Source organism: Paramisgurnus dabryanus, chromosome 7 (assembly GCF_030506205.2).
Source record: "Paramisgurnus dabryanus chromosome 7, PD_genome_1.1, whole genome shotgun sequence".
Lineage (NCBI taxonomy): Eukaryota > Metazoa > Chordata > Actinopteri > Cypriniformes > Cobitidae > Paramisgurnus > Paramisgurnus dabryanus.
Window position 1 is genome coordinate 35,837,701 of NC_133343.1, and position 15,462 is coordinate 35,853,162.

Sequence of the window (15,462 nt, forward strand, 5' to 3'; positions counted from 1 at the left end):
GAGCTTCCATTGAAATCAATGGGATTGCGTCACTCTGCTACTGCTAGTCACTTGTAATGCGAATGTACCTTTAGTTACTGTTGTTATGCCTGTCAAGCTTTGGCGCCTGGCAAGTCTATTACAGTGTGTATGCACCGGTGTCAAACATTTCCAATCATTTTTGGGAACAGGTGAAATATCTGAGAGAGCAAGACAAAAGGGACTGCATTATGCATTCGAGGGATATATCTATGACATAATATGAAACCGATTAGAGAATAAATTAATTAAAATTAAAGCTAAAGCTTATAGGTCCCAGCACAAGCAGCAGCCGCCTTATACGATGACCATTCAAATGGAAAACATACACATATTAGGGAACAGCTTTGTTCGTGCACAGCAGAGTAAGTGGAATTTGTAAAAATCATCTAATAAGTATAAATCAAACACAAAACATCAACATGACCACTTTGCAATGATAACATTCTCCCGCTCATAGAACTAACGCCGGGAAAGCCATGATTCGATTGGGTACTCAGGGGTAGGCCGTCTATTAAAAAATTCAAAAATATTTTGCATTTGTATGTCTTGGCTAATCATCTTATTTTACGTTTAAATACATGCATTATGAACAAAGAACGTCATTATTTACAATGATAATGAATTAGTTAACCAGCTAACATTAGCGTGATCTTTCAATGGAGCAAGCGTATGTGCTTTTGTTAATCCTTTAGATATTTAGTTGTGAATTCCACACTGCTTGATTCACGTCCAACATTCCTCTGGTTTTAAGTTTAGGTAAGGGAAAAAACCACCACCCCGTCCAAACTCTTAGGATACCAGGTATCAGATTTACTACAGTTGCTAAACCATGATTGGCCTGTGGTGGTTTTCGAGTGTGGTTTAGCGAAGGGTTAATTATTTGTTTTTTACGGTATTATCCCCTTCTGACATCACAGGGGAGCGAAATTGCAATGAGCTACTTTTCACATGCTTGCAGAGAATGGTTTACCAAAATTCAGTTACTGGGTTGATTTTTCTAGGATGATAGAAGCACTGGGGTCCCGGTTATAGGACTTAAACATGGAAAAAGTCAAATTTTCATGATATGTCCCCTTTAAAGGATAATTCTGGTATTTAACACTTTGAGTCTCATTTCTGGTTTGTTTTGGATGAACTACATTGATGGACACTGAAATTTTGACAATGGGTCGTGTCTTGACTTTTCGACTCGTTTAGAAGCGTCTCTTGACTGCTTTAGAATGGAAGTCAATGACCATGCACAAACATGTCATTAAACCAACACTTAACGTTCATTTTCAAAACTGTGCTACTCACCGAGTGGTTCGTGGTGTTTGTTGATGATTAAAAACAAGTTGTGTAGCGAAATACAGTTTTCTGTCGTGTTTTATTTGGCATTTTGTAAAATTCCATTGGACTTCTCTTGGAAGACTCATTGCTCGCTGATATATCACTCCGCCGCCGAGAAACAGAAAATGGTCTGTTTACATGTGGTTGTAGTTTTTTCGCTCGGTTTCTCTCAGAAGAAATTTTTCCCATATTTGATGGCTCAGTGACCAGCTTTAGGTTTGAAGTTGAGGTCGATTGTGACTGTCTATACGCTAGACACCGAGCGTACTTGTATGGCAAAGTGGTTGTCGCCATCAAGTGGTCGGGAAGTGTGCTAACGCTTCAGACTCAAATATAGAGCGGAAGTATATACGTGGTTGTGAGGGTATCTGAAAAAATAGTTCCACTATAGCAAATAACACAGATTGAAATCATACATTGCGGCAATATATTTGTTTTTAATCATCAACGAACACCACGAACCACTCGGTGAGTAGCACAGTTTTGAAAATGAACGTTAAGTGTTGTTTTAATGACATGTTTGTGCATGGTCATTGACTTCCATTCTGAAGCAGTCAAGAGACGCTTCTAAACGAGTTAAAAAGTCAAGACACGACCCATTGTCAAAATTTCATTGTCCAATCACTATAGGTTCATCCAAAACAAACCAGAAATGAGACTCAAAGTGTTAAATACCGGAATTATCCTTTAAGTAACATTTTCAATAATTTAATAGCACATTTGCATGTTAACCTTAAAAAAGGTTTACCAATAATTTTTTTATCTAGTAGTATTTTACATAGTTAGGCAGATTATTTAATGCATGTTATATAATCCTCTGATATGTTTTATTGGACCTTAATCAGATTTTTTTTATTGGTACATTAAACATATATGTTTATTTTGCATAATTTGTCAGTGTTCTAATATACATTCTCGTGTTGTGTAATGGCCACATGAAATGCATATTAAACAAATAAAACATATATATTTTGTATATAAGTGTTTTTTACTATTATTTATTTACATTTTATGGTTAACTTCTTACACCCCTGAAGCTATTTTGGGGATTTTCGCCTGGATTTGGCCTACCCAATTTCAAAAGCATTCCATACCCACATGCAGAGGTTTACATACAAAAGTTTGGTATCATTTTTACAGGTAACCCTTTGAAATTACATAAAACACTGTTAAAAGTGCTAAACATGGTTGTATGTGATGTCAGGCCTCTAATAAACACAAAAATAAATAGGCGCTTTTTGATGTTTTTTTCTAAAGTTTTTATTTGAAAGTATATAACTCTGGCCCTGGGTATCTCAGGTCCCTGCAGACAGTTTTGTTTGATTCCAGCAATTGTCAGCTTACAGAGGAAAAAGGAATTTTTTCTCTATCATAATCTATGCAAAAAGTTATTTTACTCCAACTGAAGGGAGGAATAATACCCTTTTTGTATACAATTTCTGCCTAAGAACATTTGAAGTGCTCCCATAACCACATACAGTGGAATAAATGCAATTTCTTTATATCATTTTAAAGAAAAACCCTTTGAAGTTACATAAAAAGCTGCTGTTTGTGACAAATATTGTTATTTATGTTGTTTTTTCATATGATGAAACACCAATTTTCTTTTTTTTATGTTGTAAACACTGCCTTTGATAGTGTATAACTCTGGTTCTGGGTGCTCTAGCAGACTGCAGACAGTTCTGGTTGTTAACAGCAGCAGACAGTAAACACCGAAAAAAAGAATGAACTCTTTAGCATGTCGCATTCAAAAGTTCTTCTCATTTTACTGAAGGGTGCGAAAATACATTTTTCATATAAATATTAATTTTTTGTTTTGCACATATAATAAATAGCAAGGGATTATATATGCACACAACCAAAGAAAATGCTGTGAATGGACTCATTGTTTAGAGTAGGACCTAAAATAAAAGATGGTGTATCATTTGTGGCTATATGTGCTATCTGAGGCAGTTCACACTCAAGTTTCACATATGTTTACAAAAGACCATTTTTTACCTTATTATTCATTCGATGATTGTTGGATATGTGTTGATATTAGAACAAAAATAACGCTGTAGCCTTATTCCTGAGAGTGAGAGCTTTCATTTGATATAAGACTTGCCCATGTTTGTCATTTTTGAAAAATATGAAATATGTAAATATTAAATGATATAATAAAATATTGGGGGGGTGATAGTGTAAATTAAGTGTAAATAACTTTCTTACAGTAAAAGATGTGTCAAAGTGATGCATATCTGCAGAAAGTAGAGACTCTAAGCTTTCAAACAGTATCTCACATGTGTTACTGGGGTCCATGACGGAGCATCAAAGATTAAAAGAATATTTTATATTAAGTCAAAATACGAAATTCTGGACCCGGGACAGGGTCCTCAGGGTTGAAGAGGTTAAATAATTATTAATAATTTTTTTTCATCAACTCGCAAACCCCCTGCAAGTGAACCCCAGTTTGGGAGGCTGCTGTTGCAATACTACTGTATGTAAAACACAAAGCAGATAATCTAATATCCGATCAAATCATATCACTGTTTCCAAAACTATAATTTTTGTATACATGCCATGATTTATAATATTATGATCACAAATGCTTTGATTTTTGTGGACAGCTGCAGAAAGAAAGACCTCTATCAACCTCTGTGTTGACTCCGCCCAAACAATTTCTACAGTGAAGAATGACTATTATCTGCCAAAGCAATTTCTGGTCTGACAGTTGCAATGTCTACAAAATTACTGGTCATGCTTTCAGAGACCCATTTTTTTTGTCTTGTCACCGGACTGATCTCTATCCATCAGCGGTGTGGTGGTTATTTGGAAATGCAAATGTAAAACACTATTTATCATCATCTGTCACTGGATATGGTTTACTTGCTTGGAAAATAAACAAAGCTCTAAACCTTACACTGAGTAGGCGATGACCCCTACAGGTTATTCAATGCACTATATTTACAATCACAATAACAGGGGAAGAAAAGCACTTTGTTTTTCATCATCAGTTTTCAGACTTTAATGGTTTATAGTGTTTGACAGTCTTACAAGTTTAATGATGCCACATTATTATCACCTAGGCCTACATTAGAATATGTAAAATAACAATACATTGGGAAATGCATTCAAATTTGTCTGATAGATTATTATATATTTTTTTACATATTTATATTCATGTGTTATTTATTTAAGAAAATAGAAAAAATAAGGCACTCCTGATAAATGTAAAAAGCCTTTAATAAAAAAATGGCTACATGCCATGGATTAAAGGATTTTTTACATTTATCAGGACTGCCTTATTTTTTCCTATTTTCTTATTGCTATTATAGGCCCTTCTTTAAAGAGCACCTTGGATTGTTTGTAAATTCTCTATATATATTTTTTTGACCCAGAGAAGCATTCCTTATTTTTTTCATAAACTGTTATATTTATATATTTGGAGATAAAACTGCATTTAATCAGAATCCAAAGGAAAAATGTGTAAGCTTTAGAGTTTGGTTAACTTTAATTACAACTCATCTGGGATTATTTTTAATAACAATGAAATTGGCAAACAAAAACTAATTGGTATTCAGCTAACATAATATTTAAAATGATAGTTTGACCAAAAAATATTTTGAATTAGTTTATTGCAAAATTGGGACAAATAATAGAAAGTTTTGCTTTGTGTCAGTGCAGCAAGATAATTTTAAATTAATCGCAATTCATCGCATACAGTACAAAATAAAAGTGATTTTTTTTGCATAATATATGTGTGTGTACTGTGTGTTATTATTATGTATATTTAACCACACACACATACATATATTCATTTCAGAATTTATATATACATAATAATTACCACAGGACACACTCATATATTATGCCAAAAATCACTTTTATTTTGTATGCTATTAATCGTGATTTATCTTTGCCCAGCACTCATTTTAATACAATATAAACCAGGGGACCCCCCAATTTATATTTTTGTGCTTTATAGGGGGTCCCTCAATGCTTATAGGAGGTCTGGGACCCCCCAATTTGAACACTGACTTTAAAGGCAATTTCCTCAATATTTTCCAGGGTCACAAATGGTTGCAGAATTTGTAGTTTTAAGTGAATCAATCCTTTAAAATAGTAATAATTAGTCATTTATCACTGAAACCATAACATATAGTGAAAATTTCATTCCATCAAATCAAATCAAAAGCATAAAAACATCCAAAACCATATTCATTAAAAAAAACTTTGTTTACATTTCCAAAATTCTGTTTTTTCTATTGTCTGGAACTTGTTGTTTTGCTTGACCATCAAACAATGGTCCAATTAAAACCTCTATTTTAGAGCGTGTTAATATTGTGATTTTAAGACAGTAGTGGGAATCAAAATAAGAAATCTGGAGTGATGATCACACAGTTCGTAGAAGAGCTACAGGAGGGAAAGAGCCATCCCGATTTCACCCGCAAAACAATTGCTCTAACTATTCATATTATAGTTCATTATATTATTCAAATATTTTCAAAGATAAAGTGTTTAAGATAATTTGACATTTTCAGTGTTTTTAATATGCAATTTTTTCCTACACTGTCAGAAAAAACGGTCCACAAATGGTCCCAAGGTGTCCCAAGGGCAGTATTCATAATAAAGGTACTAATATGTACAATTTAGGTACAGATATCTATACACTTGGTGCCAATACTGTTTATATCTTTGATGTATTAATATAAACTGCAAAAGTGTACTTTCTGAAAGGGTACAATTACACTTTTTTCTGAAAGAAATTTAGGTTTTTGTCTAAACAGGTAAACTTGTTATTTTCAAGTCCATTTTAGTAGGGGATCCCACCCCTGTTGTAACATGGACTAGAAATAATGGGGATGTTTATGGTCATTGTTTAACTACACTCTCAAGATTATGGTCATTGTTTTCTTCAATGTTATTGAAGGTATAAGAATGATCTATTCTCAAACAAACAATATATGTTTCCAAACATTTATTATGTCTGTGTGTTCAGTGGGATATAAAAACAGACAAAGAAAATCAGGAAACTTGTAAGTAGACATAATCTGTGTCATACATACAGTAATATGCAATTGTATGAAGCTATATAATATTGTAGTCTAATAATGAATCAGTGTTCAAATCTTCTGACCATTTTTTAGATTTTAGATTCAACTGATCCGAATGAGCTCAAGGCTGTCATGAAGAGATAAGGGTGTTGTTAATCTTATGATGTAAACCGAAAGTTATTTCAGGCAATATTTGTGACAATTCTGCATCGTTGTTTTTTGTTATTTTACTCCAAGATATGAACTGGTGAGGTAGAGAGGTAATGTAATCCCCCAAAGCTTTAATAAAGTTTGGTGATATATAGTAAGAAATGAGTTTTAAAAGTTTTATATCCTCCTCAGCCTATTCTTAAAATATACCCCATAACCTATAGCTATCCATGGCTTATATCAAGCATGAATTGTCTTTAAACCCTGCAGTAAGGTCCGTCCCAAAACTGAAATATGGAAAGATGGGAAAATTGACCTGAAGTTCTTGGAGATTTTGCAGAGCGCCGACAAGAAAGATTACAAGCACATCTACGCTGAATACAGGGTGAGGGACTTCTGCTGGATGCTAAAAAAACGAATAAGATGAAGAAAGAGAGAGAGAGAGAGAGAGAGAGAGAGAGAGAGAGAGACAGAGCAAGCCGAGGTACACCGGAAATAAAATCTAGTGAGTTTTATTTGTTGTTGGAGTTGCATATTGAAATCATTTTCTCTTGCAGTTTATCAAAAGCATTTCCTGAAACACATTTATGTGAATCCTGATGGATCTGCTTCCTTTGGGCCTGATCAAAACCTGCTAGACCCCAGCAGCAGGATTTTTTTATCTACAAGGTAGATATTTTGGTTATTATGAGTGAGTTACGGTCAGCATAAACTGGTTTGCTAGTCTTGTCTGTGACAGGAATTTGGGTTGAAGGCCAACTTGAACCAGTTAAAACCAGAAGCTAAATGATTCATCATCTGAATTACCATATTTGAGACATGAACGACAAATTAACAAAATCAACTCCTTTATAGTTCCAATGGTGGAAGGTAAAGGACGTGAAAGCCATGGAGTGGGAGGATAAAATTTTTTAGTGTCTCCTCTCCATACCCATATCAAAAATTGTGTTGGTTGGGAAGAAAAAAGTTATTAATTATGTAATAAATTATTATTTTTTTTACATTTTGTCTTTACCTCTTTTGCCGCTATAATCAAGAGAAACGCTTCCCTGCCAATGACGAGATTTTCCGTCTTTCCGCAATAGCGCTATTATCCACCAGGTGGCACCTTCCGCAACTTTTTAAAACCGGAAGTATTGCCCTATGGCAAGCTGCTGCATGTCCGTGTCTGTTTTAAAGATCGCTCTGAATGGGATCTCTATGAAAAGTCCGTCACAAAAATGGAATTATCTCTGCTTTTTGCTCAAAATGTGGTGTTTTGGCAGACCCCTACCCATATTCAAAAGCTGATTACAAAAGAACCACTGAAGCTAGGATGAAACGTTTTTTTTTTTTTTTTTTTAAAGCAGAGGGTCTGTTCTTTCATTTGGTATATTGTATGTTTATATATTTAAAGAAGAACATTTTCTGGAAGGCATTAAACTTTGGTGAAAATCATGAAAAACGCTGGCGCTGGCTGGCAACTTAAAAAAAAAAAAACGCTGGCGGTAAAACAGTTACACAATATTTAAAAAAACAAGACTTAATATGTCATTTTGCTTCTAAAGTAAATGTATCTTGATTTAATATTTATTCAATATTTGGACTGGAAAACAACAGAAATATATATTTTTGCTGTGTACAAAATAACAGCAATAATGTTTTGATTTAACACATGGCAACCATGAAGTCATTCAATTGTGTCCATATGTCCGACAGGCATTGTGCTTTACATGAAATATTAAAAAGGATCATGTTTTCTAAAAGAGAGCATCCCAAAAAGTGGAGGTGTGACTACAGATTCAGATCCAGGCCCATCATCTGGAGATTCAGGTGGTAAGATCTGGGGTCTCATTTATAAAGCGTGCTTAGGCACAAAACGGGCTAGAAACATGCGTACGGCAGTTCCACGCAAAGCTTGTGATCTATAAAAAACAAACTTGACAGGAGAATGGGCTTTTAGGGTGGGATCTGAGGATGATTCATGTACGTACACTTGCAGGTGATCTGTGATTTATAAAGGGAACATTGCCTTGTTTTATAAGTCTTAATATTTTTTGGTGTATGCCATTTTTGGCTTTTGTGCGTACGTGGACTTTTAGTAAGGATCCTACGCACAGTTTTATAAATGAGACCCCTGGTGCTGTACTTCAGACCCTTATAAAACAAAACTTTGTATAAATGATCTAAACTTCAGTACAGTGTTTTTTTTTTAAATTAATAGGCGTATGTGATGTGTTGATTGCATTTCTTGTGTTTTCATGTTAAACCAAAGTGTTGCGCTCTGTGAATGATATCAGTACAACATCATCAAACTACGGTGAAGTGGCTGTAAAGTAATTATTCGCTACAGCTTCAACTAACAAGATTAATAGGCCGTACTTGGGAGGGGAAGTCATTTAGGCAGTTTAGTCAAGTGATTTATAACTGGAATGTAATTGAACTATCTAAAAGTATTAATTAGCTTCTATTTGGCAACTGTGTGATTAACTGGTGAATGCACATTTTTAAGATAATTATTTTACTTTTTGGCTGCTTGGTCCAAGGTTGATTCTTTGCATTTTCTGTGTGTTTACTGTAGTGTATTTGATAAAGGACACATTCATCATTCTCAATAGGCCATCACGAATTATTAAAAATTATGTACTAATTATTTCTCTTTAAATAAATCTTAAAGGAATAGTCTACTCATTTTCAATATTAAAATATGTTATTACCTTAAATAAGAAGAGTTGATACATCCCTCTATCATCTTAGTGCGTGCACGTAAGCGCTGGGGCGCGCTGCGACACTTCGATAGCCCCATTCATTCAATGGTCACAAGTTAGAAGTGACCAAACACATCAACGTTTTTTCTATTTAAGACGAGTAGTTATACGAGCAAGTTTGGTGGTACAAAATAAAACGTAGCGCTTTTCTAAGCGGATTTAAAAGAGGAACTATATTGTATGGCGGAACAGCACTTTTGGGAGTACTTCGACTCGGCGCAGTAACACCCTCCCTCTCCCATTATGAGAGGGAGAAGGGGAGCGGATTTTTCAGGCGAGTTGAAGTACTCCCAAAAGTGCTGTTCCGCCATACAATATAGTTCCTCTTTTAAATCAGTTAGAAAAGCGCTACGTTTTTTTTTTTTGTACCACCAAACTTGCTCGTATAACTACTCATCTTAAATAGGAAAAACGTTGATGTGTTTGGTCACTTCTAACTTTATCTCTGAGTGGTACCATTGAATGAATGCGGCTAAGCTAAATGCTATCGAAGTGTCGCAGCGCACCCCAGCGCTAACGTGCACGCACTAAGATGATAGAGGGATGTATCAACTCTTCTTAGTTAAGGTAATAACATATTTTAATATTGAAAATGAGTAGACTATTCTTTTAAAGTCTTCAGCCACATGCAAAACAAAAAATTATCTGATTAAAGAAAGATGATGTGTTTTATGGAGACCAAAAATAACAACCTCATATTTTTTTTTTAGTCCAAGCAGCTTATTACAACATACAGTAACGTTTAAGGGATAAACGCCCTCTAGTGGGCAGTATTTTTTTACAACCTGTGGTTACATTTCAATGATGTTCAGATTAGACACAAGTCACAGGTATGACTTTTATGTCATACACTGATCAATTTGCGCACATAGACTGTAAAAAAGATGAACGATGTGACGTTGCTTCCTTCCATTGTAATGAATTGAAGCCAAAAATGTATGACCATGGGCACTGCCATGTTACGTAAAAACATCACTTTGGAACCAGGGCATGTGCAGAAGGAATCGTCCGTGGAGTTAGAGGCGGAGCTTCGATATCAAAGTTCTGCCCAAACGCTTGCACGCCCAATTCAACCACGCCAGTCATAACGACACGCCCCATTTCAATAGCATCAGATTACTAGCTAAAATGAAACGTATCACAAACAATTGAAAATATATCAGTGTGATAACAATTCCCTTAAAGGACCAAAAACATCTTTCGGAAAATTTTACTGGAAGTGTAAATCATTTTTAATTTAGAGCCAAGTCCTGTTTGTTTATATGCAGAGGGTGGGGTTTGTGATTTGTACTGCAGCCAGCCACCAGGGGGTGATCAAAAAGCCAGCGGCTTCACTTTTCAAGATGTATGAGACACACCCGTCTGCGCAGGGTCGTATGCGTTGTAGCTTCTAGCACATCACTCTGGCTAACATTATAATGTAACTTTTTATTCACTATGTCATGTATGATCTAGCCTTAATCCTTGACTACCCTTAGTCAAGGATTAAGGCTAGTCCTAAACTAAACCACATGTTTGAGCTGTCATAACTGAATATAACTTGTACTGTCAAATCTTAAAATATGGCATTCATTTGTCTCAATACACACCAGTAATGTCTTTTTCTAAGGCATGTTTATTAAAGATTAACTTTTTTAATTTAACTATGGCCTAGTCCTGGCTTTAGTTAAGCCTTCTGTGAAACCAGGCCTGTAAGTCCTGTGGAATTGATTTCCATTCACAGTCGAGGTAAAGACGACAACTTCCATAATTCCACACTCCAGTGGACCGTCGGATGTTTGTGCTGTCAGGGGTGAACCGGCAGAATGATCCTGTAAACTGAGCACTGACGATGCACAGATGAACATTGAGGATGTCTCGACTAAAAACGGAGAGAAGGTGAGTTCACCACAAAATGAAAATTCTAACCCTTATGTATTTACAACCCTGTATAAATTTTTTTGTTCCACTGAACACAAAGCAAGATATTTTGAGCAATGTTTGTAACCAAGCCAATTTTGAAGACCACTAACAGTCATTTTTCCTACTAATGGTGCTGGAGTAAATGACATAAGATATCATTTAGGTTTTTGGCTATTTTTAATGCAAAAAGTTTATTTGTAAAGGCGTCTAACCTGATTATTTTGACTATAGTTGCCCTCTGACGATAATCTGATAATATCTAAGGATGGAAGAACACGAGAGATAAAAAAGCAAAGATTCAAATTCAATGCAGCATCGGTTTGAGATATACGAGTGCAAGACTGGACCCATGGTGAAAGCTGGAGGTATTGTTGTCTCATTTTCATTTTGCAGATATTAGACTATAAAATATAGTTTTGAGGGTAATTTCCACCCTGAAATCAAAAGAATTGGTACATATTTTACAAATTAGATGATTAGAATTTATTTGCATAAAAAAATAACACTGAAACCAACCCATGGCCCTAACCCCAACGTCACAGGGGTGAAAGCATATTGTACAAAAACTTACAAATGTGATCGTATAAATTAATACGAATTAGGCACCTAAAATACGTACAAATTGCCATGAGAAAGCTATAGTCTAATAGTCTGGGGGCCCCAGGGGGGTCTCGAGATGGTGCCAGGGGGGGCCCAGTTTTATGACATTTTATCAAATAAATAAATTTATCATGAATTCTGTGGAATTAAACCTAAAAGAAATAAGGCTATTAACCAACACACTGCAAAAAATGATTTTAAAGAAAATTGATTATCATTCAATATGTTTGGTTTAATTAAAAGTTGAGTTTTAGAACAGTTTTTTTGTCATAAATTTTCTTTGAGGGGGCCGCAAAGGAATACACCGTACACAAGGGGGGCCGCATGCTGAATAAGTTTGAGAACCACTGGTCTAGAAATGCATATGTGCATTTAAAAATATATACAGTGCATAATGTAGGCTTGTGTCAGACAGTATGATCAGTGGTATACATAATTATAATAAAATAATAATTAATAATAGAACGAGAATAGAAAAAAATAATAAAATAATAGTTATTATAAAACGAATAGAACATCCACAATAATAAAATGTGATGAAATACTATTAACAAAAAAAATGCATATGTGATTATTTCCTATTCATTTGACATCTCTAAATCTAAATCATTTTAATGTTAAAAATCTCTTAATATTGCAAATCTTCCAAAATTAGACGTCGATGCCCTGCACAAGTTCTCCAAAAGTGTGATAGTCAAAGTTGACCAAAGTGCTTTCTTTAAAATGCCATTCCTATCACAGGATTCACTGGAGATCAACTGGTTTAAGAGACAGCTCTGAGCTTTTTGATGGTGGCAGCAGAAAAACAGTAAAAGATCTTAACCATAGCCGTCTTCAGATAAAAGACTGTCTGCGATCTGACTCGGGGGAAATTAAGATCCAACTTAAAAAAACCTTTTGGTACAGCCGAGGCCTTTTCAAGGCTTATTGTGCTTGGTACTGTATGTTTCTATTCAATTGCATTTCATATAGAAAGCATTCTGAAATAAATATGTATGACCTATAAATATTTATTACATTTTCTCATACAGTCACATAAAATTGAAACAAGTTTTTCAAACAAGACCCTGCAGACAAACCGGGACCACCACAAGTGATAGACAGCTCATCGTCTGTAATTGAATTGAAATGGAAACCACAGTGACAATGAAGGCTCACATGTGACAAAGTATACAGTGGAGTGTCAGCAGGTCGGCCAGAACGTGTGGAAGAAGGTCTAGGATGGTTCAGCTGACCGCTTGTCCTTTAAAGATAGAAATGTTGCCAAAGGCAAGAAATACTTCTAGCGAATCTACGCGGAGGGTATCAGCGAGGCTTTGGAGACAGAAAACATCATGGAAGGAGCAACTGCACAAGTGTTTATCATGTTTACACATCTGTTACTATTATATTGTTTTAAGCTCTTCTAAAAGTCTTAATTTTAATTATAAAGTCTTGGGTGGAAAGTTAAACGTATGGAGTACTAAGCTCTAAGGAACAATACTTTTTCTGTTTATAAGTTGTCTAAACTTAAATCTGTATTGTAGTCTTCCCTGGTCAACCAGGTACTCCCAAGGTGATCAGTGCTTTTAGAAACTGTGTAAACCTGACATGGACTCCACCAGAGAAAGACCGAACTTTGGGGTTACTAGCTGGAGAAAAGCTAAAAAGATACAAACCAGTGGTTGACTGAACCCAGTCAGTGAACCTATACCGTTGCTCTTTTTATTCATTAGCATCAAACCAAGGTTATATTGTATAAGAATTACAAGAGTTACTTAACACTCCCCACACCCATAATTACATTTGTAGATAGTTGTTAAGGTTAAAGGGTCAAAAATGAACATGGCCAGGGTAATGTACATGCTAGGAGTTATCCCAAAAATAAGCAGTCTAGATGTGAAGTGGAGAACTTGAGTGTAATTACAGCCCGTTAAAAAAATACAGTTAAACTAGAATTACAGGGTTTGAATCACAAAGATATTATAGAAATATATATATAGAGTGTCCCTTTAAAAGAAATTTGCTCTATTTTCTCTTTAGTAGTTTTCATATCTGGCTAGTTGAGGATGAAAACTTCTTTGCATTGGTGAAAAAGTTTTGCCTGAATTCAATCACAACTGCATTTCTGATTATCTTTTAGTAATATCTACACCTCGCAAATGCAGCGTCCATTTCATCCATTCCAAGAGCACATTGATATCAAAGCCATCTAACAATGTTGTTTTCTCCCTTCTTCTTTTAAGACTATACTGTCTGCTAATGGAATTAATGCAGTCTCATCCATGATTAAAGGCCCATCTGATCATGCACTTTGACTTTCTTTGATACTTCATCTTGCCATTCTTGTTCAAATACAGGATAATCATAACTGTAATTGGTTACTTATCATTTACGCTTTTATTTATTAGCTTTTTGCCTTTAATGTACAGGACAGTGGTGAGAAAAAAAAGTGAAAGAGAGGTTGAATTGGCTTTAATCAGAATATTTGTCAGTCAAATTCAACCCTGCATCTGCGCAATGGCTCTTGTGTTGGGATCTATTGTTCGTTTTATCCTATATGGATTTAACAGTACAACATTAGGGGGCCTATTTTAACGATCTGAAATGCAAGTGCGAAGCGCAAAGCGCAAGTGACTTTGTGGGCGGATCTTGGGCGCTGTTTCTATTTTCCCTGCGGGAGAAATAACTCTTGCGCCAGGTGCAAATCAATAAGGGGTTGGTCTGAAGTAGGTTCATTATTCATAGGTGTGGTTTGGGCGTAACGTCAAATAAACCAATCAGAACGTCATCCAACATTCCCTTGCGCAAGTTCCATGGCGGGTTGCTATTATTATGACGGATTTACCAGGCACACGCCAGGAGCGGTTCACAGCCGAGGAGACCGACGTTCTTGTAAGAGCAGTCAAAGACAGAGAAGTTGTTTTGTATGGGGATGGGAGAAACCCGCCCAAATCAGCGTTGGTTAAACAGGCGTGGGAGGAAATAGCCACAATTGTCTCATCAGCTGGCATCCCCAGGACGTTGCGCCGCAAGCGCTACAATGATGTCAGGAGACGGGGGAATCCCAAGCTTGCCAGCATAAATCGGGCACGCCGTGTAACGGGAGGTGGATCTGCCTCTACACAGATGCCAGCAGAGGACATCGCTGCGTCCACCCTCACCACTGAAAGGGTTTGGGGGCTTTGAAATCGGACCCAAGAAACGCAAGCAGTCCAACCCCACAGTACACTTACAAATCAAGTTCACATACATTAAGGTTTCTTATGAAAACATTTTAATTATTATTTACATAAAATAAACGTAATACAGCCACATAACAAACGTATGAAAATATTTTAATTGTTATTTGCATGAGAATTTTTTAACGCAGCCGCCACAATGATTTCCCTAATCTCATGTGTTAATATTTTTTATTGTAACAATTTATGATTTGCAAAAATAACTGTTGCATCTGTGTAGATTAGATGCAAAGTGTGTGCGCATTGTGCACGCTATACATTATGGTCAATCATGCACCCTTAAAATAGCATAATGAACAACACGCAGTGCGCCACTGACTTTAGACTAGTTTTTCTGGTCAGTGGCGCCATTGTTTTTTGAAACTGCAAAATAGCATCAGGTATGGTTTGCGCCGGAACACGCCTCCTTTTTGCGCTGAACCGCCCAGGGAGCGTAAATTCATTTCCTAGTTTGCCGAC

At 35.8% G+C, this 15,462-nt stretch overlaps 1 pseudogene; it reads left to right on the forward strand.

Annotated features, from left to right (window-relative positions):
• Window positions 1-12,421: 12,421 nt before the first annotated feature.
• On the forward strand, window positions 12,422-13,341 carry LOC135769912 (immunoglobulin-like and fibronectin type III domain-containing protein 1; annotated as a pseudogene).
• The last annotated feature ends 2,121 nt before the right edge of the window (window positions 13,342-15,462 follow it).